Source organism: Aphis gossypii, chromosome 2, assembly GCF_020184175.1.
Source record: "Aphis gossypii isolate Hap1 chromosome 2, ASM2018417v2, whole genome shotgun sequence".
NCBI classification, from domain to species: Eukaryota; Metazoa; Arthropoda; class Insecta; order Hemiptera; family Aphididae; genus Aphis; species Aphis gossypii.
The window spans coordinates 56,764,333-56,791,116 of record NC_065531.1 but is presented as its reverse complement, the minus strand read 5'-3'; the positions used below and the strand labels follow the sequence as shown (position 1 = coordinate 56,791,116).

Here is a 26,784-nt window from a genome sequence, read left to right as displayed (position 1 = left end):
AATACTTTTAATTATTCGGATATATATATATACATGGAAAATGGAATGAATTTATGAATTTAATGGATTATATCATTTTACAATTTCGTACTCTACAGGAAAAAAAATTCAACTGATAATTCGAATGAATTTGCAAATTATTACTAAATTTATTTACCGAATTAAAGTTAGCTAATTTTCTACGGTTATATTAACAAAAAATTTCCAATAAACAATAATTCATAATATACGAGTATAATTAGTATACTTGTAAAACATTCACTTCAATCATTGATAAATTTATAGGTATTTATTTTTAGTAGAAAATTAATTTACAATTATAATACTTGTGATTTGTATAGAACAAATTTGTATTGTTATATTAATTTAAACCATAAAAAAAACAAATATTCTACAATTAAAACATATTATAATAGCTGATTGTGTATTGAAATAATATCGTAATAATAATAATAAAATATTGTTCATTATGTACAACTTTGAACTTAAAAATTGCTTACAATTAATATTAATGTGTGTATTTTTTTTTTATTAAAATATCGTTTTATAGTATTTTATTATTTCATTTATAAAACAACAATAGACGATAAATAATATTTAATTTAAATTCAAGGTTGAGAATATTAGCGAGCCTTTTTTATTTTTGTATAGATAACTCAATTATACAAAAGTTACATAAAAAACGAATTGGCTTATAATTGAATCCCGTCAGAGTTAAATATGAAATCTTTATCAGAAATAAGTATTTTTTTTTCATTCGTACATATTTATGAATAGGTCATTAAAAATAATAATATTTATTTTTAATTTCAATATTTTATGTTGGCACCTGTAACAAATTGATCAAGCAAAACTTATATTGTTGTCTATTTGGCAAGGTCATACTTTATATGTAAAAATGAAATCAAATTCATGAAATTATTTCAAAAATAAAATTGACAATTTCAACTTTTTAAATTTATTTCTAACTTTACCAAATTAAAATAATATTCATATAACTTGACCAGTTTTAACAATATATTGTACAATAGATAATTTAAATTTTTACAATGCTATTCATATAAATAGTTGATCTTAAATTAAACAAGCACAAGTTTCCATTCGACCTGGTTCAATATATTGGAGTTCATTCAATATAACAAACATTTCATAAGGTAGGTATATTATAAATACGAAATTGAAAATCTGAATAATCAAATTTTTTAAATATTTTACTTACCTATAAAGGTGCTGATAATAAAACAACAAAACTAACATTTTTTTCCTCAGCCTAATTTTGTATGAATATATTATTTCATATAAACTATTATATAATCTAAACTTTAACTCAAACTAAAAAAATACAAAAGATATACCCTTTCTTTACTCATCAATTCGTAAACTACATTAACTACAAGTAAATTTCTTCGACAATCTCCCACTCACTTTTAATATTTAAATAATTGTACTGTATGCATTAAGAACCAAGTGCCAACCTAAAAAAAAAAATAAGTAGACAAATTATTACTTTATTTTAAATCAAGTATCAAATTTTGATATTGATTTTCTAAAGTTAAAAATAAAAATAACTGTAAAGAAAAAATACAAATCTATGCAAACCCTACGTTGTACTACCATTATATATAGTGAAGCAAATAGTTAATATTAATTAATATCAATGTAAATGTAAATGCCTGCTATTGACCTATGCTGCTGAAGAATTTAATATCAATAAAAAAGGTACTTTTAGGTTACGTATAAATATATATGTATGTACATACACCTAAATATACGGAGCGTTTTGAATTCACTACAACACATAATATATATTTTCCTTTTATCGGTTGATTTTTTTTTTGTCGTCCTCTTTCGTCTCGGGACGCACGCAACCCAAATTGGAAATCGTGTTCACGCATATAAATATATATTATATTATTATATACATCATACATTTATAGCCAGTGTACAAATGATTCGGGGGTTTTCGATTCTTGAGGATAATAATATTATTCAGGTAGGTCGGCGTATATATAAATCTACATATTATTTTATTGGATAAAATACGGTTTACGGAGCGGTGGAGGTTTTTATTTATTTCTCTCTTTTTTTTTTCATTTTAGTCTTTTACAATCTACATAAAGGACCTAGTTATACATATAACATCTATACAAAACACCTGAACCCGACGATGTATATATAGATCGTCACGATCACACCTGTGAAATTCATATATTACGTGTGGTACAATAACGTGTGTGACAATAGATCCTCGGTTTACAAAACGTAATATATATTATTATGATATTTATTACAGGTTCTACCTATCATTACTATTATATGATCATTACACAACGCAATGTTTTTGACTTAGGACGAAGACTAACCTTTACGAGACGAAAAAATAACATATTAACTTTACATCGATTTGAAATACTATGACTTAATGACGAGCTTCAAAAAGTTATTAAATTTGTTGATATATTTCTGTATGTTGTACTTAAGTTTAGAGATTTTTAATGATTTTATTTAAGCTACACCGAGTACATTTAAGTTCACTATTATATAGTTTTTTTTTTAATAAATGCTTGTGATATACATTTTTTAAAGTAATTTATTATTTTATACCTACCAAAGACTATATATTATTATTATAGTCTTTAAAGATAACGAATATTTAATTTTTCCCACTTTTCCATGTTTGGCGAAAAATGATAATGATCGACTAATAGGTTAGTCACCTTTACGTAATATGTTCACAATATGTTTTATATATACAATTGTATACTACACACTACACAGTAATATGTCGACTAATTGTACTTAAATATTACTAGAACGTACAGCAACTAACAGCTGTGAATATTGTAACTTTGTGTTTGCTATCTAATTTAAGCAGATCCAAGTCCGGTTTTGCATCATAATATTAATAACTCGTAAAACGTAATAAAAAAAAATGTGATAACGAAAAAAATATATTAAAACAGACAATATAGTATACTATACTATTATGATTATATACTTTGTTACTATTTTTGTATAACATTATCGACTGCGAAATTATCTGTAATTGATAAAAAAAAAAAAAAATGTTATATTATTATCAAAACTACATTAATTTACCATAATTTAACATAATTAATTACATTTCAGTTTTTGAGAGAAACAATTAATGGACTATAATTTTTTTTTTTTGTATTTATTAATAACTTTTCTGGTAAAATTGTATTAAAAATAAGCTAAAATAGCTGGTTATAGTAAAAACTAGTAATACTGTTAACTACATCTAATATATGTGTATGAAAAAATTGAGATTACAAAATAAAATATACTGTTCGCGACTAACTACAAAATAGTGATGAGTTGTATGGAAAAAGTGGTATCTGACTTGATGACACTCACTGTTTTCGGTAAATTCAGTAAAGGAGACTTTTAAGCTAAGCAATGTATGTGTTTTGTCGTTTTATGTATATGCTATAATATGCATAATATATAATAATGTGAAAAGTATATAAAACTCAGGCAAACGATGATACCTAATTGAATATGGTACAGCAACAAAAATATTATTAAATATAATAATGATTATTAAATCGATTTTTACGATTGTTAATATTTAAAATATACGACGACCTAACAAAGTGTACCAAACGTGGATACGTGTTCGTGTTGTACAGCAAAAAGGTCATTCGCCTGAAAAAATAAATCGTCGACTTTAATTCATCCCACCCCTTTCACCCATCACCTGTAATAACGCTGGTCAGTCAGTTTGCATGTCACGTGTGTGTCCGCCCGCGATCGTGGTGTTCGTATACAATATATACATAAATCGTGCGCGTTAGTCATTTTAATTACATAGAAAAAAAAAAAAAATGTAAAAATAATTTTAAAAAAATCTTTGGAAACATGACTGCAACTGAGGTCTGAGAGATATAAAGTCTTTTACATTGCACAATAATACAATACTTAATTTTTGATCAGAATCGTAAATAAGCTACTTGTTTTATTTTCTTCTGTGTCAAATATAACAGTCAAATTATTTAGAATAAGATTCTTTTTCAGAACATGAAATTGAAAATACGTACAATAATGTGAAAGACAGTAGATAAACAGTAACAATAAAACAAAATACATTCGATACTTCAAAATAATCGAATTATACCAAAATATAGATAAAAACTGAATTCAAAACGACAAATCCGAAAGAATATTTATACCTTATGAATCCATGACGCAGCTGTATCTAAAATGAGATCAATTATTATAAGACTATAAGCTTTTCAAGTAGATTTAGATTAGACGTTTGGACAATATTGTAACATATTTTGTCCGTAGACAATAGACATAATATAAATATATGTATATTATATTATTACACTTATTCTATACGACTTACAACATTCAACATTAATTGATAAAACTTTGAAATATCTTTGCTATATTTTGTACGCGCTGACATTGCTTTATAAAATCAAAGCTAATCGTCTAGACCGAAACGAAAAAAATCAATTATGTAGGTAATTATATAATATATGTATAGCTAATAGCTATCTTATGATATATATATATTATAATATATAGTATTATATAGTTGCTAGATCGTCGGTTTTTTTTATCCCTCAAGCTCCAAATATACACACCTATTTATAGCTGCATACGTGCCGACATAACTATTATTATTTATATTATTGCAATAAAATAAAATATCAAAATACATCACTGGAAAAAATACATATAATTGGTTCCAAATCCCGTCGTGGATTATTAAATATATAAATAATATGTGTGTGTGTGTGTGTATATTCACGTATAATATTTATATATATTATATGTATGTATTTGTGTTTGTACCTTTGTAAGAGACGTCACGGCCGAATAATGACCCCTCGTCTGAAACCTTTCGAAAAAGGCACTATACAGAAGGCCGGTGTTCGTTAAAAACGCCATCTTTATCTCTCTTACACACGTACACGTATCACTCTCGCGCATTTACATTTTATATTATAGTCTCTTGGCCATTGAACCTCGAATATACATAATATGCACAGACTCTTTGGATTACACATCTAAACTCGGTGTGTATATATGTGTAATGATCCGCTGTATTATTCAGACTCGCGTAGAGCGATCCATATTTTAAACATTTTTTCATCATCAATTTTTTTTTATTATTATTATAATATGGAAGTATATATGTTCTAGTGTATATATATATATGTGTGTGTGTATTTATAACATTGCAAACTGTAGTTTTATTTTCGTTGTCTATATATATTTCATCTGTCACGATAAAATACGTATAAATAATAAATTGTGTTTTTTTTTTTACACTCCCGTCGAATTATTGAAAAAAACGACTACAGCAATAATGTTGTCGAGTGCTGTAGTTGAATTCGCTACTATAGGCCGCGGGTTTAACTAATGTTCCTTTTACACCGACCGCTGTCCGTAGAAAATAGTATATAAATATACGACACCGTGTTTTCCTATAAGCCTATAACACACGGGAAAAGAAAAATGTGAAAATTCGGCAGGCCACCATTAAACCAACCATTTACAATTTATATATGTATATATACTTAAATGTATATTTCAACGCGACTATTTCGCCGTAGTCCTGTACACCAAATTGCGTAGTTAATGATGGTTTAGCGTTCGATTCGTACGTGTCGTACAGCCTTTATCACAATGTATATACTGTACCAATCTATACAATCCATTGTATATAATAAAGCTGACGCGTTTAAGTCTCATTATCGCAAATATAAGGTTTAGGTACGTGTGTGAACATGTATACGGAATATTATCATAAACGATTGTTCGCACAAATAAACGAGTCTGGTGATTGGATTTATATCACGGTTTGCATATTAGGTATTATTTTATTAAAGAAAACACGTGACCAACAAAATTGCAGATTTGTGTATTTAATAATAATATTATAATTGTAATTACGTTTTTTCGTCACATGTTTATGACGTGCACGCGATATTATAACCGTTGAGATTTCCGGTAATTTAATACCGCTCATATTTAAAATGATTAACCTTTAACTCGCTGCTGTTGTTTAATATAAGTATCTAATAATTATCATATATAAACAAATACATTTGACCCATTCTAATTGTATATGTATATTACTACTATTATAATATGTTTTGAATGATATTAATATAATGTACTTTTTTAAATTATGAGTATACATTTTCGGTTTTATTGTGTGAATTGTATTGAAAGCAAAAAGCAAACAACTCAAATCGAAATTTGAGAGCATATAGAAAATATTGAAAATGGATTGATTCCTTAATATACTTATATTTCCGTTATAGTTTAAATCCACCATCGATTTAAAAAATATCGGATTGTTCGGATCATTTCTTTAATGCCTATACATTTTGGCACGGGTAGGGTGGTACTACACTCGATTTTTCCAAATTGCTTTTGAGATAATGGTAGAACGCAGAAAACTACCGAAAAATAATTATCATGTTCGAACTCGTAGAAGGTTTTTAGTTAAGAGGTCATTTTCTCTGAAACTGTTTGATAAAATTACTTTATGGAAGTATTAATTAATTGCATTTATATTTATTTCTAAAATGTATTATACATATAATGTATGATTTACCAAATACTATATAATATAAATTACTTATATAAATGCAATATAAATAATAATTTTAGAACTAAATATCCTAAAAAAGTTTACAGAAGTTTAAGTGGCTTTTTTAAAAAAATACATATATTAATTATGTATACTTCTTATGTTTATATCCCAATCCATAAGACATTTAAATACTCAAGTTCCTACATATTTTAATTATATTTCCTTTTAATTGTTTTCAATTCAAGCACTAGATATAGGTACAATATTAACAATTAATTTCCACTAACTACAAAATTCATAAATACGGATTAAAATTGAAATGTACAATTAATTTACAGTTTATAATTAATATAGTACACAATATTATATTATACAGCATACAATAATATATACATACATAGGTCGATTTCAATGAAATTTAAGTATGAAAAAATTGAGTACCCATCGATAATATTTGGGTGAGCTAGCTAAATATATACATTTTTTACGGTTTTCGAATACGTGTATATGTATAATATAATATACTAGTATTTAATATGAAATGAAATGTATGTAATGCGAAGGATTACGACCAATTGAATTTCGTCAACCATTATTCATTATCACTCTGTCAACGCAAGCATGCAATCTTCATTATATTTATTTTTCTGAGAACTTCCTCGCAACCATCTTACTATACATAATATTACATTATACATATATTATAAATAAGTTGTAATAATAATATGAGATCAGTCGTTTTCTATAATATAAGACCGATCAATAACCATTCGTTGTCACATTAATTGTCCCGCGAAGAATTGTCAATAATTGAGGATACCTACAGCAGCGAAGGCCCAAAAGCTAGGGATCGATCGATGATGTCTTTTAGTATCATTATAATGCACGCAACTCGACAAAATAATATCTATCTACTTATATTATAAAATATATTATTAATGTATAAAACTATAAACTACTTCAGGAGTTTTTTGTTCGTGACGGATAAACCAATTATATCCGTATTAACGGCATGCCCTGCGGCGTGTTTTATCGTGTAGAATACATGTGAGTGTTATTATTATATTAACTATATGTATGTATTTCAGTAGGTATATACATTAGTAAGTGTTTTAAATGTATAATATTATTATCAATGGCTTCGCATTGACGTCATACAGATTAACCTTTTCTTTTTTTCTTCATATTTTTCTATTTTTTTTTTCTCATCCTCGTCCACTTGACTCGATTTCGAGTGGCTACTTGTTCATTAGTTTCTAACACGGCACAGCTTTGGTTACATAATAAACTCAGTCACAGAAGCTCTCGAGATCTCTGCTAATCATTTTAACTGTTCTCCGTATAGAGGCGGAGTATATGGCCAAATACCTTAATATATAGCCGGTGGAGCACAAGTGAATGTGTCCGGTGTTTTTATTTTACTCTTATTTGTTTCCTCTCGATATTATACGGTATCTAAGACGATTATCGATGAATGTATTTATTTCTATACATAGATATCTAGATATATTATGATAATGAATCAATCGTTTTTTTTTTTTTTCTAACGAATAAATATCAATTCATAGAGAATGAACGACGAATTATATGGTACCTACCGATGGTTTAAATACCTATACAACGGAACCATATAAGTACAATATAGAAACAACTACTATAGATTAAAATTACATTTAATAAAGTGGACGAAGTAAAAGGAATAAGTAGCCATCCCTCCACTTTTTATATTTTCCATATTTCATCCCTCAGTTTAAATTTCGTTATAAATTCTTCTTCTCTACAATGAATTACAGATAATATTCAACTATGCTAAGAATACTTTGATTTCAGATTTGTATACTTAAAAATGTTGAGTCAGCGACAGTACGAGTTTTTTATCTATATTAAATTAAATTTATGTTGTTTAATGTTAAGTGAAAAGTATTTAAAATTAAGACTTTAAGGAAATTTTTTATATAAGAATACTATATATGACTTTATTCTAAGCTAACTTATAAATACTTACTAGTATAATATAATATAGCAAGTATAATGAGTGGGTATTCATATATTAGTAGGTAATATCAAAATCATAGATAAAACACCTATTATTATAGTATTAATGCATTATAGATTATTATACAGCTTTTATTAGTTCTATTATACGATAGCATTAAATAAATAAAATAATTATAGCTCATAATGTGTAATATTGGTAATATTACAATATTAAATAATTGAGAATTTCAGTGACGTCCAAAGGTGCCGCTATAAGACGGTAAACCATTAATTGTAGTCAATATAGATCGTACAAACATGCAATAGCTAATTAAATACAAATTTAAAAACAGTAAATCATTGTTGAAAAAAATATTAAGAATATCTGTAAGAATAAAAAAAAACAAATTAAACAAGCAATAAATACATTAAACTGAAGATAAAAATATGTATACTACAATAAAACGACTGGCTTCGCCAAATTTACTTAAAAACTTCATCAGAGCTAAAATAGTTCATAAGAATCAATGAATTAATAGATAATTGTTTAAAAACTCAGTTACCAGTTGCAGTATGATTTAAATTAGTAAGCTCTAAATAAGGAGATAAAGCATAAGCGCGCATAAGACCAATTATTTGATGAACAACTAATAAACATTTGACCAATAACAATACTAATATTTTTGACAAACCCCAGTCTAATAAAAGACTGCCAAGGTGAAATTCGATGAAATACTAACAAACATCACATACAACAATGACCATATAGATGAATATTATGTTAAAATAGGGCATGTATTATGGAAACGTTATACAATTTTAAAATTTTCTTTACAATATTAAATTTATACTCAGTTACTGAAAAATACCATTATTTATTGGAGCCGGATCGGATCTAATTTTTTTTTTAGGATGCAATAATTGATATAAAATTATTCAATTTAGTTCAAATATTTCGGAGGCCAAGTATCAAAAATCCTTGAATCAAATATTTGGTCAGGTTATGGAAAAATTATTTTTGTTTTTTGTTTTAGCGCAAATTACATTTGCATAGGTCCTTTGAACTTTGAAGTAGATAGAAATTGTTACAATATAAGATAAATTATAGATTTAATATTAATCGTACTTAAGTGTTGGTCTTTGTTGGTTGACTATTTACATAAGTGCTTTATTATAATAAGTATACTGTATAAGTAATATCACCGTATTACAGGTATATACAATGTACATCTAAGTATATGTATAATACGACACACACCGATAAACATCGCGGTCAGTGGGAGAAACAAAATTCATACTGTTATTCATTAATCTTTATTTCACTCTCTACTTGCCAATGTTTTTAATCAATTACAGAAAAAACCAAAACTAATTGTCCTATTACATATATATATATAAGCCTTGTCAAAGTTTGGCATTCTAATTTTAACAGACCGCATTTTACAAACCAATAAATATTTATCTAATGATATTTTTGAGATAAGTTTTTTAAATTATTACACTTCATTAGAGAAGTAAAAATATATAATTCATAATTGTATTTATAGTATATTATACATACCAAACAAAGTATATAGCTTTGACACATAACGTATTTTTCAGTTTTCGTTTACAACAGAATACAGCGGTTTCAAAATGTATTAAGTTGTCAAACTATAGTTTGTCATTAAACACATTTTAGTATTTTACACCTATATTTTATTTCTTATAACCTCAGTGGCGCAACCAGGAGTGGGGTTAAGGGGCTATAACCCCCCCCCCAAAAAAAAAACCGAAACCACAGTACTCCTTCACGTCGGTACACCTAACGATATACTATATATTATATATTGTATATTGTATTAATGTAACCCGACCCCCCCCCCCCCCCCGAAATTTTTTTCTAGTTGCGCTACTATATAACCTATGAAATTATTCTCGAAGCAAATAATTGTTTTGGTATTTACCTCTTCTCCGACGGTTAAAATTAACTTTAAAATATATGTTTTATGTTTTGTACCTATAAGTATTTTTATTTATATTAAGTTTTTACTAACCACAAAAATTAGTAAGTGTATTTGCACAAATATGTTAATGAGAAAAACTGTTCCTCAGGACTCAGAGCCATAATTAGTCAAGACAGTTAATAAACAAATTCGATAAACTATTGTTAAACTAGGGGATACAGATTCAAGGTCATTTTGTTTAATGAAAGATAACATAGTTACAGTAGTTACTATACTCACTGTTTTTTTTTTATTTTTATTTATTATATGCTAGTAGAATATACTTAAAATTACGCACCAAATAATATAGTTACACCTTAATTATCTGTCAAAAATTGTTCAAATTATTTGTTTAAACAAAAGTTATTGTTTGCTCTGGTTGGTTGAATAATATTTGTAGGTAATAAGTAATAAGTATACTATATTACACTGTACTTATCAACAGATATTAATAAACGTAAAATTAAAAAAGGGTGATAGTAGGTAACCGCTTTGCTGTACAGTTGGAAGTGTCGAATGTACCTCGTCATCGAACGTCACTGTAATATATTTGTTATAATGGAATTCAATGATAAATCATTGTCTACAAAAAACGACTCTAAACTATGACAGTTTGTCAGTGTATATTACTAAGTATATATTTTGTGATGTATTAATATTGATTCTAAAAAATTGGTTAGGTTGAATTAATTTTTAAAGAAAACATTGACTTTTTAAGTGTGTACAAAAATATAATAATACGTTAAAATATTCAAGTACTCACGAATATATTTAAATAACAATCGATTGTTGTTTAAATATCTAATTTCGTCCACATTAAAACTTAAAATTCATATAAAAGAAAATGTCCTATATTTTTTTTAGATTTTTTTTTTTGTACAGTATATGAAATTCTTACTACTATGATATTAAATTTTCAAATTTTAGCAACATAAAAATTGAACATTTCATATATTTTGAACTACAAAACAATTTACAAATTCTCGTGGATTTGACGAATTGTATTAAATATAAACTTCAAATTAATATTTTATAAACAGCTATAAAAACAACTTTAAAAGAAATCTTGAATAAAATTTTCAAAAATATTTTTATTAATATTTATAGGAAAAATAACAAATCGATAATTATTAAACATCTCAAAAAGATTTAAAATATTTTTAAAATTACACCGTTTAAAGAAAATATCAATGTAAACGTTTTATAAAAAAATTCAAGTATTTATATGGATATATTTTACTTTTTAATCTCCTAAAATATGAACTAGATCTATTTTTCTACCAGAAAAAAACCTCAATGTTTAAAAATCCAAGTATTTATTTTTTCTATAATAAGACTCAAAACGCAGTTTTGTAAAAATCAATACATTTATCGCTCTGTTCATAATACAAATAAAAGAATTTGTGGCTTACCAAAATGCCACTAGATAATATTATATAGTTATTCGTATTATCATATTTATTGACAATATGTGTAACGGCTTGATAAATAAATCGATGTATTAACCACGTCACGTTGATTTTATATTAGATATCATTCATAACTTCCACTTACAATATAAATTATCTATTTTAATCACTAAAAAAAAAAATTAAACAATCTTTAATTTATCATATTTTAAAATAAATAATAATTACCAATATAGTTACTATTTTTTATAAATTAATAATTTCTTTCTTTTATTTAGTTATATTATTTTATACATTTATTTTTGACACCCTTCAATTGAAACACATTCCTGCCTAGTGATTTAATGATTAATCCGATATAATGTATAATCACCTACAACACATACCGTATCCACGCGTATCGATTTGGTTTTAGAAGCTCTATCATACAACGCTAACTATAAGTAAACTATCACTTACTACTATATGTCTATATAGCTAGTATCATCTAAGACCATATAAAACGCAAAAAATTGAAAACAAATATATACATAACTGCGGAGTTGGAAATAATTTAAATTGCATAGTATATAATAATATAATAATATATAGCAAATGATGGTATTATAATATAATTTATACAATATACATGTACTCGAATAATTAAAATAAAATATAATTACATATAGAAACGGATTTTTTTTTACCTCGATAAATTCGTTCGAAATATTAATATTATATAAAACTATATGCTTATTATTCATAACTATTGATAAACGATAAAAATTGGTAATGTAAATTAATCGTGGCTGTGCATAATTTTATTCTTGATTGAATATCTACTACCTACTATTTAACATGACATAATAGTGGTATTTAAAAAGGTACACTACAAATTAATACTCAAAACGCGAGGATGGTCGATTACGATTTTAATTAAATATGCAAATAGGCTATATTATACTAACATGCTACAAGTCCCTATATACGTTATACTTTAAATAGATTTTCTATGGATGTAGGTAGTATAGTTTGTTTATAATTTATAATGCACCATACATAGAATAAATTGTGAAAATAAACCTTTTTTGTCAACTCATTAATAGACATACTTGTTTATTACTCAAATTCACTGAAAATTATATGATGTAATGATTTAAATGTATAATATAATTATTAAAACGACATAATAGATTTGCAAAGCTGGATGACCCCTAGAGCTTTCCGTCCTGCTGACTTATGACACTGCAGTAATCTAATTATAGATAACCTGACACTTTCAATATATACTTTGTGCATATCTGCACTTTATTATTTTAATTTAAAAAATTAAATAGTTCATTTAAATTTTTTTTATTTATTTATTATACATTCATATTAATATAATATATTATAAATTTATAACATATAATATATATTTCGTATTATAGTAGTATTAGGTATATAGCCTGACAGTTCTTTTTGTGTGGACTTTACAAGATTTTGTTTTTAACTAGTTTTGGTAATTATACCTTTTACGCCTAATCTTACCTTCATCTTCCAATCAAAAGTTATGTGTACAATTTACATTTTACATTTTTAAAGACAACTTTTGCGATATGAGTCTGATTAGTTTGTACTTCTCCACATTACAGTATATGTTACTCATTGTTAATGTGAAATTTAGATTCGAATGCAGTCGTTTATTACAGTTCTACATTTTCACAGAGTGTTATGTTTCATAATCTATATACAACACAGAAATCAAAAGTTCGTAACCACAAAGTGTAATACCTACTAATCACTGAAAGCTAATTTAAAATGTAAGCAACAAATGCGTCACCAAAGGTAACAGATATGATGATCATTATATAACTCAAATTGTTCTTGTTTTTTTTTTATTCTAGAAGATTTATATTCTTAGTTATTAGTTATTTATATTTACAATGAGTTAAATGTTTCTATAAATACGTACACATATTATACAATACGATTGAATGACGTTTGATCACAAGTAGCAGACTGCGTAATATAATAATATATTACAGTCTTATATCGTCACTGTATAGTCTGTAATTCACATTAAAAGCTTATAATCAATATTAACTATATATATAATATGTGTGTGTGTGTGTGTGTGTGTGTGTGTGTGTGTGTGTGTGGAATCCGATAACTACCCCATAGAAGACGGTCTTGTCAAATAACTTCGTAATTAACACAAATCGCTAAAATAGTAATTAAGCATTTGTCTCGAAGGGGCGTCTAACGCGATTCCTGCACACCAATAATGTATAATATGTAAATCGTAGACTAGTTTATAACTATATAAGTATATTCACAATGAATCATGTTAATAATCGATAGTAAAGCGATTTACATCATCAGTCTACGTTTTGCGTTCAAGTGATTTCATTTCCACCTAATATTTGGATCTTATAATTAAAACTATGCAAAATGTACCGCTCATGGAATTAAAACTACACAGTACAATTTAGTGGCGTATACTGCAAGGGAAGGGAAATAGAGGTGATCGATGGATATTTATTTGTGTATGTACCTTTAGTTTTTACTGATTGACTACTAAATTAATCAAACTAAAACTAAAATACAATAAAATTAACAATATTTTTTATTTAAAACACAAAAATTGTTGTAATTAGACAGAGACATAACACCAATAATATTTTATATACTTCAAGATAAGTAATATTATCTTATCTAACTGGATAGTATAAAAATAAAATAAAATTTAATAAATTGTTTTGATATCATAGTAAATACCTATGTGACAATCGCGGTTATGTTATAGTCATAAATACACAATAATATATTATAATCATGAATGATAATAGGTATTTTTATCAATGGTATAACTTTTAATTAGCTGTTACTGTTGACAGAATTTTCATTTTTATCATGACTCGTAAATCGTAATTTAAAATTTAATAATTAAATCCTTATCATTTTACCATTTTATATTTAATAATTTTTAATATATTATTTTATAATTACAAATTACTAGTAACGTTGCTTGCATAATTATTTCTGCTATAATATTAGATTAAAAGAGTTAATTCTGAGAAATTAAATGACACAGAAAAGGATCACCAGTTTGACATTTGTGAATATTCATCGTTATATACCGATTGATGTTGAAAGGTGTTAAAAAAATTGTATATAGAACAAATTTAATAAGAAAAAAATTGGATGTTGTTATTTAATTTCAATTTTAAGCTTAACTATAACTGTTTTTCTATTATTTAGACATTTAGTTGACTAGCTTATAACAATAAATGATCAATAATCATACGACATAGTATAGATAATATCTATAGTGTCATTGAGATCTTATACAATTATTTTTCTATTTTTTTTTCTCTAGGGGACGAAGTATTTACTCTACTAATGGTACAGATGATTATGTTTTACAAAAAAAAAAAACATCACGGCCGAAATTTTTAATAAAAATTAAATGTTTTGTTCATTATTTTATTATTATAAAATAATTTTTTAATACATGAGTTTATTTTATACACGACTTAATAATTCATATAAGCTCAACAGATTGCATTACATTTGAAAACGCTACGCTGCAACGAGTTATTAAAATAGTATTTCCAACAACTCAATAAAATAATAAGAGAGCTAAATGAAAAATGTATTGTATGTTCTTTTGAGTACAATTCTCTTTTAGATTACGGTATAACAGGTAAATCAATAAAAATGTATTATTTTTATGGCACCGATAAAATTATACTATCGTCCTTGTTCTAAATAAGTTTTGAGCTTTTATAGTTCAACTAAAATTATGAAGAATGGTGATGGTTAAGACATCACTTCTATTATTCCCAATGGCAATATCGGTATGGACATACAATGTTTCACCCTAAGCCCTTGAAAAAATTTAAGGCATGACTGGCCTTAGATGATAATTATACATAATACATATATACATCCAGTATTTTGCACCGAAAAATTTACGTAAAATTATATAATGAGTACTAATAAATATAACCAATAAATGATTTTACGTGACCATCGTGCCACAACGGTGATACGAGGTGTGATGATTTTTATTTTATCAAAATACATTATGTCAAACGATCAATCGGAAATTTCCGATTTATCAAATAATTATGTTACACTGCACCACGGTTAATAGGATATTCATGCGAATAAATAAGTAAGTCCACAGGGTAGCCTTAATATATGCTTGTATTATTTATATAATAATAATTATAGGATAATAAATTATATAGCTGTACAGGTATATGTGCAGGTGGACGTTAGCACAGACGTGTACTATATATGTATACATTGGCAGCAATGGACATTCTAGGACTGTCATTAATAAATAACATTTAGTAATATCCGCGGGTTTTGCATAACAGGTTTGGACGATGAATTTATATATAAAGTCAAGTAAGTGTAAAAAATGAAACGAGATGTTTATAGTTTATATAGTTATATATAGATTCATAGCGGCTCGCCATCAGTGGCATTTGCATTTTGTCATAAAACCTAACGACCATTATAATACACATTTAGGTACCTACGCGGAAACGTAAAAAAAAAATCTAGTCTTGAGCAGCACACTACAAATGTAAACAACATTTTACCAATTCATTACGAAGCGCCAGATTAATTGTATTGTCCGCGCGATCAATTCGAAAATCGGTGTCCGGGGGGTCAGACGTTGCACGCACCGGTTTCGTGGAGATTGGAGAGGCTGTATATGTCTAGTATGCCTCGTGTGCATCTGGAAGAAAATTATAATATTAGCTCAGTTAAAGTGTTTCTAGGTTATTGCCCGATGGAAAATAATCGATTACGACGAATCTACTATATTAAACACATATCAATTGTTTGGGAATCCAATAAAAATGTTATTTGTATTCAAGTCGAATCCCAACAGCATAAACAAACATTAAACATGTAACAACCAAATAATTATAATAATGATTTAATATAGTTAAATATAATTAATACCTATTAGTATTTAAAATTTGTTAATGTAAGTACTATGTAAGTATAATAATTATTAGGTTTATTTAATTATGTTTTTTAATATAACGAAAGTAAAAAAACAAAGGCTCAACAAATAAGCTTGAACAAATATGATATTAATAATTATTTTATACTTCACTTATTTAGTATTTTTATTTTCACTTTTTAAGATCCGGAGACTGCATAATAATATACATGATTATGTATAACTAAAAAATATTATAATAATATATGTACAGCCACAAAAGTACACGAATTGCATATATTTATTTAATTAAGTTTGTTATTGTTTATGTTTTAGGTATAAAAAGGTCGTGGTCCATCAAGTCCGCATTTTATAATATTATTCTTTCATATTTTTATTTTTATTTTACTTCTGCAAGTTACGACTGTTCATTAAACACTTATAAGGATTTTATTATCACTATTTTTTACTTTATTGTTTTAAATATATTATTGGCATTTATGTAAATTTATCTACATTTGTGTGATAAATACTCAACAGCTAAACAATAGTCCTGAAGTAAAAACTTATTCAATGCATTTTTAATTATTCACATGTGTAACTATCAAAAATAATGTCAGAATATTTTAAAAATAAGAAAAACATTTTTAAGTAATCCAATTTAAATCTGGAAAGCTAAGTTTTTAAACAGTAATACCTAACCTTGGTTTTTGTATTCGTTAAGCTCTAGGATAATTTCGAGCAAGCCATTAAAAATATTATTATCATTTATTTTTTAATTATTTTGTACTATTCGATCGCGTTTTCAGATATAAAAACAGTACGATGATCGGTCTATAATGAGGACATCATATTTTTAAACACCAATTAAAAATAAATAATTATTTGTCATTACATATAAAAGATGGTAATCAAAAATAATTGAAATCGAGCAAAAATAATATAATAATAGGTAGGTATATATACATAGGTACTATCTATAACTATACTTATTAAAATAAAATGTTGCTTTGTAAATTTTATTATTATTATTAAGATTAATTTTATAAAAAATTGTTATTAACAATCATGATTAGATGATGACTCACGAGAAAGACTTGTAGGCTGTAAACTTCACTATGGAAAATCCATTAATACTTGACGATTTACATTACCTAAAATGAAAAATGTTTAAAGGTTTACTATTGCGTTCGTCACGGAACCATTTTCATATTTTAATAAAATATGTTTAACTAATAAACAACCACTTTAAAAAGCTTTATATTATGACGTACGACTAAATTTTAATATTTAAAAGACAAAGGGATAAGTAGAAAGATAGAACGTAAATTTAATTTCAACGCTAGAAATATATATAATAAGTATAAATATAAATTATATACATATATAATTACTAATCGAGATGATTTTTTGCATTTAGTCTCCATCACAAAAACGAATTTAAATCAACAAGTGTACAAAAACAGATTGTTCAGTCAAAGTAAATAATTTATTAGTGCATAAAAAAAAAAAAAATAAAAATAATGACATAATAAATATTTTAATATGGTAAATTACATAGTAGTTCATGTAAATTATAATTATACCGCTTTTAATCGTTTGTATAAAATAATCAGCCGTGATAAAATAATAGTCTCATATCTCAGTCCAATTATAATAATATAGAAGTATAATATGAGTAATAATATCAATAAATAATAATTATATTGCATTGCAATTAATCTGAAAAGTACAATCAAATCGTATAACCAAACGTGTATAACATGATAAATTATTCATGACACATGCAATTTTGATTTAAAAATCAGTGTCATTAATTAATATAATTTGGAAGACGAAACTAGGTTTGTATTATTGTATCTCTTTTGTTTTCTATATATGAAACTACACGAATCCGTTCTCAACAACCATGGCATCAAGTCGATGTCATTATGGCGACTAGCTAAGTTCACGAACCTATAATTATTTTTCTGAGTAAATACCATTTAAATACCACATAATTCACGAATGTTAAAAAAAAAAAACATAATTAAAAAGGACATTAAAAGTATTTGGGGGAATTAAAATAAAAAATTTTTAAGTTTTTAGAATTGTTTACGTTTGACTTGTGCCCCAATAATATTCAATAATTATCTACCAAAAACTCAACTCTCAAGTTTTAAAATGAAGAATATTTACTTCACTAAAAGGTGTCGATAGACACAAAAAAAAATTTATTTAAAAAACACATCGTTGTATAAAATCATCACATTCGTTGCTCCGATTTAAATATAAATCTAAAATTAGATAATTGATTACAACAATTTTAATTTCAAACGATTTAATTATTTGCTTAGAAAAAATCTGAATAATAAAATAATTCGATTTCAAATAATGTATTATTTAGTGAATTTAAATGTCATAATTTTCCAAATAATTTGCGATCCCCACGAAAAAGAAATTACATATACATATAGTTAAAGGATAGTAATAATCAATGTCACGGTTTTATAGTAGGTAGGTAGGAGATCTATCTCCTACTTAAAAACATCTAAACATAAAATATGAATTAAATAATGACAAAATATCTACTTAACTACGAATGTTATCTGAAATCTGAGCCTCTGAGATTATTTCGTGAATTATGAAAACAAAATATTTTGTTATAATTTATAGCAATGCGAAAAAACGATAAAAACGAAGTAAACAAAACAAGTTGACCGAAAAGATATAGAATGTATCTATATTAAAATATACACTAAAAAAAATACTGAAAGGTTCTATAGACGAGAAGAGAAAGTTAATTAAAATGAAAATAAAACTATTATATTTCATTATTATTATACGTCATAATATAACACCAAAATATAGAATCATAAATTCATGGAATATGACAACTAAAAATAATTTAAAAATTGTCTAAAAACAAAAAAAAAATATACAAAATCGTTTTAAATTTCACTTTTTTGCATCATAAAACAAATTTTTGTCTAACTCAGCTTATTATTTCTTGGTATTTCATAAAAAGATACACAAATCTAAAATATGCTAGTAAATCTGTACCATGATTATATCCTTATATTTCACTATCGAGATCCGAAAAAAATTACAGAACAATAAATTGCTAAAGTAATGCGGAAATATATAATATAATACGTATGTGTACGTGAAATTTGTTCAATTTATCCGAGAAAAAGAAAAACTCTTTTTGGTGAATGACAAATTCTAAATTAGACCTCGTAAACGTATTTCCGTATCTCGAGCGCGCGCGTGCACCTATACCTATATTTAGATAAATTAATTGAGACGTTTTTTTTTACAATTTGTTAAAAATTAAAATAGTAATCTAATTCGGTGGTTATGTAACAAAATGCATATTAGAACACTTAAAAATAAACCAGCTGATAACTGAGTACTTATTACAGCAAACACTCCACAAAATAGGTAATATATATATTTGATTTTAAATATTAAATCGCATGATAATATACGTTTTAAGCCAAAAGATTATTTAAATTTTTTAAGTATATTGTAAGAATATTAAACAAAGTTATCTGCACGTGCAAATTTTGGGCAGAGATTGTCTGTACCGGGAAATCTAATTTTTACTATTTTTTCCGTTTTTTAAACCATTTTATTACGAGAATAGGAGTAAATCGTAGGAATATCCTATGTAACTATTATGTTCAGAAACCATCCCTGTAATTTAGTTTAGGTTTACGATTATTATCGTTATTAATTATTTTTTTATACTGTATAATAATATTATATGGAACAAAGTCGTGAGCTACAACTCTTCAGCCGGTTTAGGACCTCAGTTACCTTTTTCTGCATATACTACAGTACCTATTAAAAATCATTAAAACCGGTCGTCCCTAGGGCTTCCGACATTTCAAAACGTTAAAATAATTATAAACAAACGTGAAAAGGATCTATATAATTTACGTTGAAATCAAATTATAAAAACAAAAACAAGATAATGTGAGGTATGAAAATGAAAAATTGAAGTGTTAAATAAACTATATTACTCTGCATCTCTGTATATATCTACCGAACTGTTATGTATGTAAAACGGATGAAAAGGAAAAGTACTTAATGTGTACATTTCCTAATATTTCGGCGACTGAGGTCCTAAATATTTCTAAGTAGATAGATTAGATATAAACATAGTACTATTAATCATTATTCATTAAAAATCAACGCACGATACAATATTTTAAAATTTAAAATTATAACATTATATAAATAATTACCGATTGATATTATATAAATACATATATTTTACATATCATAATTATATATTAAGTACGTATGATAATATACCGGATAACATATAATAATATTATACTCAATGCATATATGTATAATATTATAGCTGTAGTTTTCACATAATAATATGATAATATTTTTTCGTCCGTGGACGGTATATAGGTATGACTTTACACTTACCAATCCTATGGTAGTTATTATAATTTATAATGATCAATGATCATAAACGGTTTACAATAATTATTTCTTACGGTTCCTTAATTATACAAGAATTAAAGCTCTTACATATAATCAAAGCGTAAAACAATATAACATTCGTCTGACTAACAACGTGTATCATTTCGATACAGAACACTGCATATAGTGTATACGTGCATGCATGCATGTGCAAAAAATTATAATAAAATATAAGTAATTTTTCAAGTTTTTCTATAAATAAAATATGCTATTCAAGGTAATTTTCCTCTCTAGCAGCTCTCTCCTCTTAGATCTATAAAACGTCATTACTCGTCGCTGTCAACCATCTTAAATATAAAAATTGATATTAGACATAATATACAACGAGCATTATATTACTACTAACAGAACTCGAACGTTTGCCAACGATTGAACGATTGACATAATATTCTAATACCATAGATAGGTACGTTTACAGATTAACAGCAGATTTGGGATATGCGTAATTCGATGTGGGTTTAATGACAATATCGTGTCCAATCCAATAAATAATAGTGTCTACTCGAACAGCTCTCAATCGCACGTTCGCACCGCCGAAGCGCGTAAACGTCGAATCTAAAACGATGTGATTATGTTAATAATATAATACAATTTATCGATAATCGTTGCGGCGCGACGCGACTCCAAACGTCTATGTATGATTTAGGTACGCAAACATATAATTTATAGACCCTGTTGGCTTATAAGTTATAATAAATAATATTATTACTCATTTAATAAGTGAGGGGAGTCTTATCTCAGTGTAAAATACCCATGCGATACCATGTTTTTTATTTTAGACTCAAGTGTTGAACGTCTTTAAAATGGATTACAGAATGGCTAATTGCCTAATCACTATGATTCACTATGATTTTTAATTATTTATTTTAGAAATTCGATGACAATAGTAATAATAGTAATGTGATCGATTTTTTTTTTAAATACCTATCAATGAAAAATAAAAATTAGCGTTTACAAAAATGTCTATGTTATATGCTTATTATAATTTATTAACATCTATGAATGTATATATTTCAAGGTGAACATGATTAACATTATCACAAAATAAACAATGTCCACTGCCGTCATAACAATTACAATATTCTTGATAGGTATAATTAATCACATTAAATAATATATAAATTTATAGAATATAAATTGAAAGCTATTATCAATATTATATATATATTATTATTATTATTTATAATGTCGTTATTAATTTTCTTTTCTATGATAAATAACATGGTTTTAATGTTGATTGATAAAACTAATTGATGAGTTCTTAGTTGAAAAGATAAAATCTTAAAAAAATGACCCCATAAATCGTTTTAAAAATTTTAACTGAATATATATTGTACAGGTTACCCCAACATTTTTCCAAAAATGTACAAATTATTAGTTATACTCTTATACTATTCACAGTATCAGTAATAATGATATCATCAAAAAACCTTTCTTTTTCCACATTATGGTGACTTAAAATCGATTAAGAAATACCATTGAAGAAGTGATCAAATAGTCTTGTTTTAATGAAAATTCCAGTAACAGTTGAAAAAACCATGAACTAATTGCAAATAGTTATCAAAGCTTCAAATTTGTACTCAGTTTCATTTTTCTAAAGATTAATTTTGGATTATTATTATAAAAATTTTAAAATATTAATGGCATATGAGAACAGAGATAATTTAAATATATGTTTAGGTGCGGTGTAGAAAAATATACAGGTAAAGAGTAAACACCCCCGTAATGTTATTCCTATACAGATATACCATGCTATTATACCTATACATAGCTACATATCTACATAATATTTACTATACCCACCTATCAAATGATACAAATAATCAGTAGGTATAAATATATACATATTATCTCCATGTCTTACCTACAGTCAAATTTCTCACACCGCGGCTAACAGTTTGAGAACCACTGTTAAATTATAGTATTTTACATAGGTTAAGGGACCTATATATGCCATGTGTCTAGAGTAATAAACAATTTCACACTGAAATTAGTAATTACATTTAATTATGACACATTTATCAGTCATATAATTACGTATAAAAATATTAGGATCTCAAATTTTTTTATCACCGGATGTGGACATGAATTTATTTGCAGGTATAGAAACATTTATTTTTTTCACCATATTTCCTTTTTTTATATATAAGTTTATGCATTACGTATAGGTATTTATTTATATAGTGCAATACAATAGGTCATACGTCATGCGACAAATCGGACAAACGGAAGTCGCGAATACGTATAAAGCTGTTTATGTTCGGCAACAAATATTATTTTTTCAGAATTGCATTAGATAACGCATGTAATTTATAAGAAATTTGCGAAATTAATAATGATATTAATACCTATATTAAGTATATGATAAAAAATTCGATATTATCAATGATAATATAATATAGCATAATATGTATTATTATTGTTTCCCAGACAATGATTTGCAGCTGCAGTCAAAAAAATTCACAGTATCATAATATATCGTATTATACTTTCGGCTTATTTGTCTTGGCCAAATCTTTAAGAAGCATTTTGTATTTTTTAAAAACCTTATTATGACGGCGTAATGTTGTATAATGATTTTTCCATCTAAAAAATCACAATATTATACAGATTATTTTTATTTACGTTGTTGTTTTTATAATCACCTATATTGTAACAAACTTACATTTTGCCCAAACTAATTTGTGTGTCGGACATACCTCGAAAATTGCTGTTGGTTATGAATATATAAAATGAGTATTTACTGGTTTCTTTAACTGCTCTTAAAATTACAGTTTTTAGTATACTTCGTATTTCATTGTGTAATAAAAACACGTATGTTATACATAAATACATAATTAGTATAACAATTACAAGACGTATTTATAAATTATATTTAAACAACACATATTATCTCAATCTTTCAATACATCACGTATCTTCGTCGTTTTACTTATTTTCTCTGTGATACCTATAATTTTTCTAAAGTACTATTAGAAAAATATACAATTTAATAATTATTCTATAAAAATGTAAATTGTATCGAGTTAAAAACCATGTTAAACTCCTTTTTTATCGTTCTAAGGCATAAAATTGGATAATTATTTCTCAGAAATAAATAAATTAGAATTTTTCTCTCCAGATAACAAATTTGTAGCTTTGTAAATACTTGAGTGGTATTGCAATTAAGTTTCATAGTTTTCGTGTAGTTGACTGAAGCCACGTTTGCTTTAGGTAAGTATAAATTGTGCCGAATTTGTGTACGATAGCATAACACATTTCTGATTCTCATACTTGCCCTCATAACAAAAAAACTTTCGGAACGTAATTAAGAGTTTGGTATGTATTATTTTTGTATTAATGTAAATTTCACACAAAATGAATGTGTTGGTACGTGATCGCGTTAAAAGCGTCGTTATTGTAAATATTCATTATGAGTAGGTAAATTAATATGCCTTCATTTTTTTATTCTACGGACTATATAATTAAGCCTGTGTATAATGTATAAAAATATACATAATATAAAGAGGTACCTACTTATTATAGAGTGTAGGACGTAGTGGGTATATGAGTTTTCATTAAAAACACATTTTGATATACGGTTTTGTTTCTTTACTTCCATTCAAATGTGCAGTAATAATAATAATAATACATGAAAAACATAAATCTGGTGTTCATTGTTTTTTAATAAGTATATGGCGGCTATATTTTTTAAATTAACATTTTCATTAAAATTTGGCTTGAAACATTTTTTTACCATTCTATAGATTTGAATATTTCATATTATAATATTAAATGGACACATTTTTTGTATATTTGTGTAGAATATCACGGGCGTGCGTCTACGTGGTGTTTCGGATTTCGAAGGATAAAAATATAAAACGCACAGTCATCGGATGAATAAAACAAACATTTTTATCTACAAAAAAAGTTTAAAAAAACAATTTAATGTTGCGCATAAAACAACTAACAAAATGATAAACCGATACAAATTATTATAATATATAAACCACGAAGAGGTTTGGCCATACGTGGATAAGACATGGTTAATATTGTAATGGAAAAGAAAAAAACACCATGATGAAACTACAGTCATACCTATATACTTACTTATACACACTTATATTTTTATTTTGTACATGTATAATATTATTTTGTATTTTCGAGTTTCGGAAAACGGCACTTATCTGTTACATGTCTACATCAATTTCAGCCTACTTTCAGACCGAGAACCTTAATGGAATAATGGAATAATGGAATACTATATACAGTTAATTTTTATACACATTGAAGGCACTATAGGTAATCACAATAGTAGAATATCATACGTAGGTTTAAATTTTTAAACTTTACTCAAGTTATCAGGATTCCTTTAAAATTAAAAAACTTTGACGTACATATTTAATATTCATTATAATAAGCGATTTAAGCATACATGTTATACTAGTAGTGGTGTACGTATAGCTTTATTTAGAGAGGGGTACATTTATATACATAAAAAAAAAATTATTTAGGGGGGTTAAACCCCTAACCAAGGCCCCGGTCGGTATGTCACTGATATTATTTATGCTTACATCTTATGTATAAGGTATAACCAATAACCATAGATAATATTATATAAATGAATCATGAATAGATATACATTTAGCATTGTATATTTGTATTCAAATGTGATCGAAGATTATACTAATAACTAATAAGTAAAACCAAAGTTAATACATGCAATCGAAGTTGTGGTACCCTCATCAGTCATCATTGATAATATTGAATCATATTAAATATTAATTAATACAGAATAAAAAATGCTTTAAAACATAATATGACAAATATTATTATATTTTTTACAATATAATAACAAAAAAAGAAATAATATTGAAATTAATTGAATTCAAAATTTGGCAGATAATAAATTTAAAAAATGTTTTTTTTTTTTAATAGACCGTACCCATAAGTTACAATATTATATATAACCATTATTGTAATGAATGTAACGATAATTGGTTTGACGATCACACTATCACAGTACACAGTGTATATTATAGGTGTATGGATGTGCTATCCATTTATATACATAATAATATAGTAATAATAACAATTCTAGTTATTTTAATGTAATTCAAAAATAGTACTCGTAGGAACTTGATACTTTTCGCCTCTTTACGTTAATTAAATTTCTACAAGTCCACGATTACATTTTCAAAATATTTAGATTAATTTTAAACTATTTATACCATGAGCCTAAATTGTTCTATGGTCGGTATTAACATATTATAATTACATAAGTTTAAAACAGATATATAGTAATACTTGCTTACAAAATTAAAATAATTAATATACTATGTGATTTAATTTTTTTGCAAAAATAAGTTCAACCTATACTGTATAATTAATAGAAAAATTAATTTAATTACAAGCCGACAATCCGTCTACGTTCAAAAT

The 26,784-nt window shown here is 25.9% G+C and overlaps 1 long non-coding RNA gene across 1 annotated transcript in view; it reads right to left on the bottom strand.

Annotated features, from left to right (window-relative positions):
* Positions 1 to 1,005: 1,005 nt before the first annotated feature.
* Positions 1,006 to 26,784, bottom strand: part of LOC126550183 (uncharacterized) — a 49,383-nt gene continuing 23,604 nt past the window's right edge. The window contains exons 2-3 of the long non-coding RNA XR_007604220.1: positions 16,529 to 16,668; positions 1,006 to 1,475 (exon numbers count right to left, since the gene is read on the bottom strand). This is a non-coding gene — a long non-coding RNA (uncharacterized LOC126550183). The remainder of the gene's footprint in view (positions 1,476 to 16,528; positions 16,669 to 26,784) is intronic.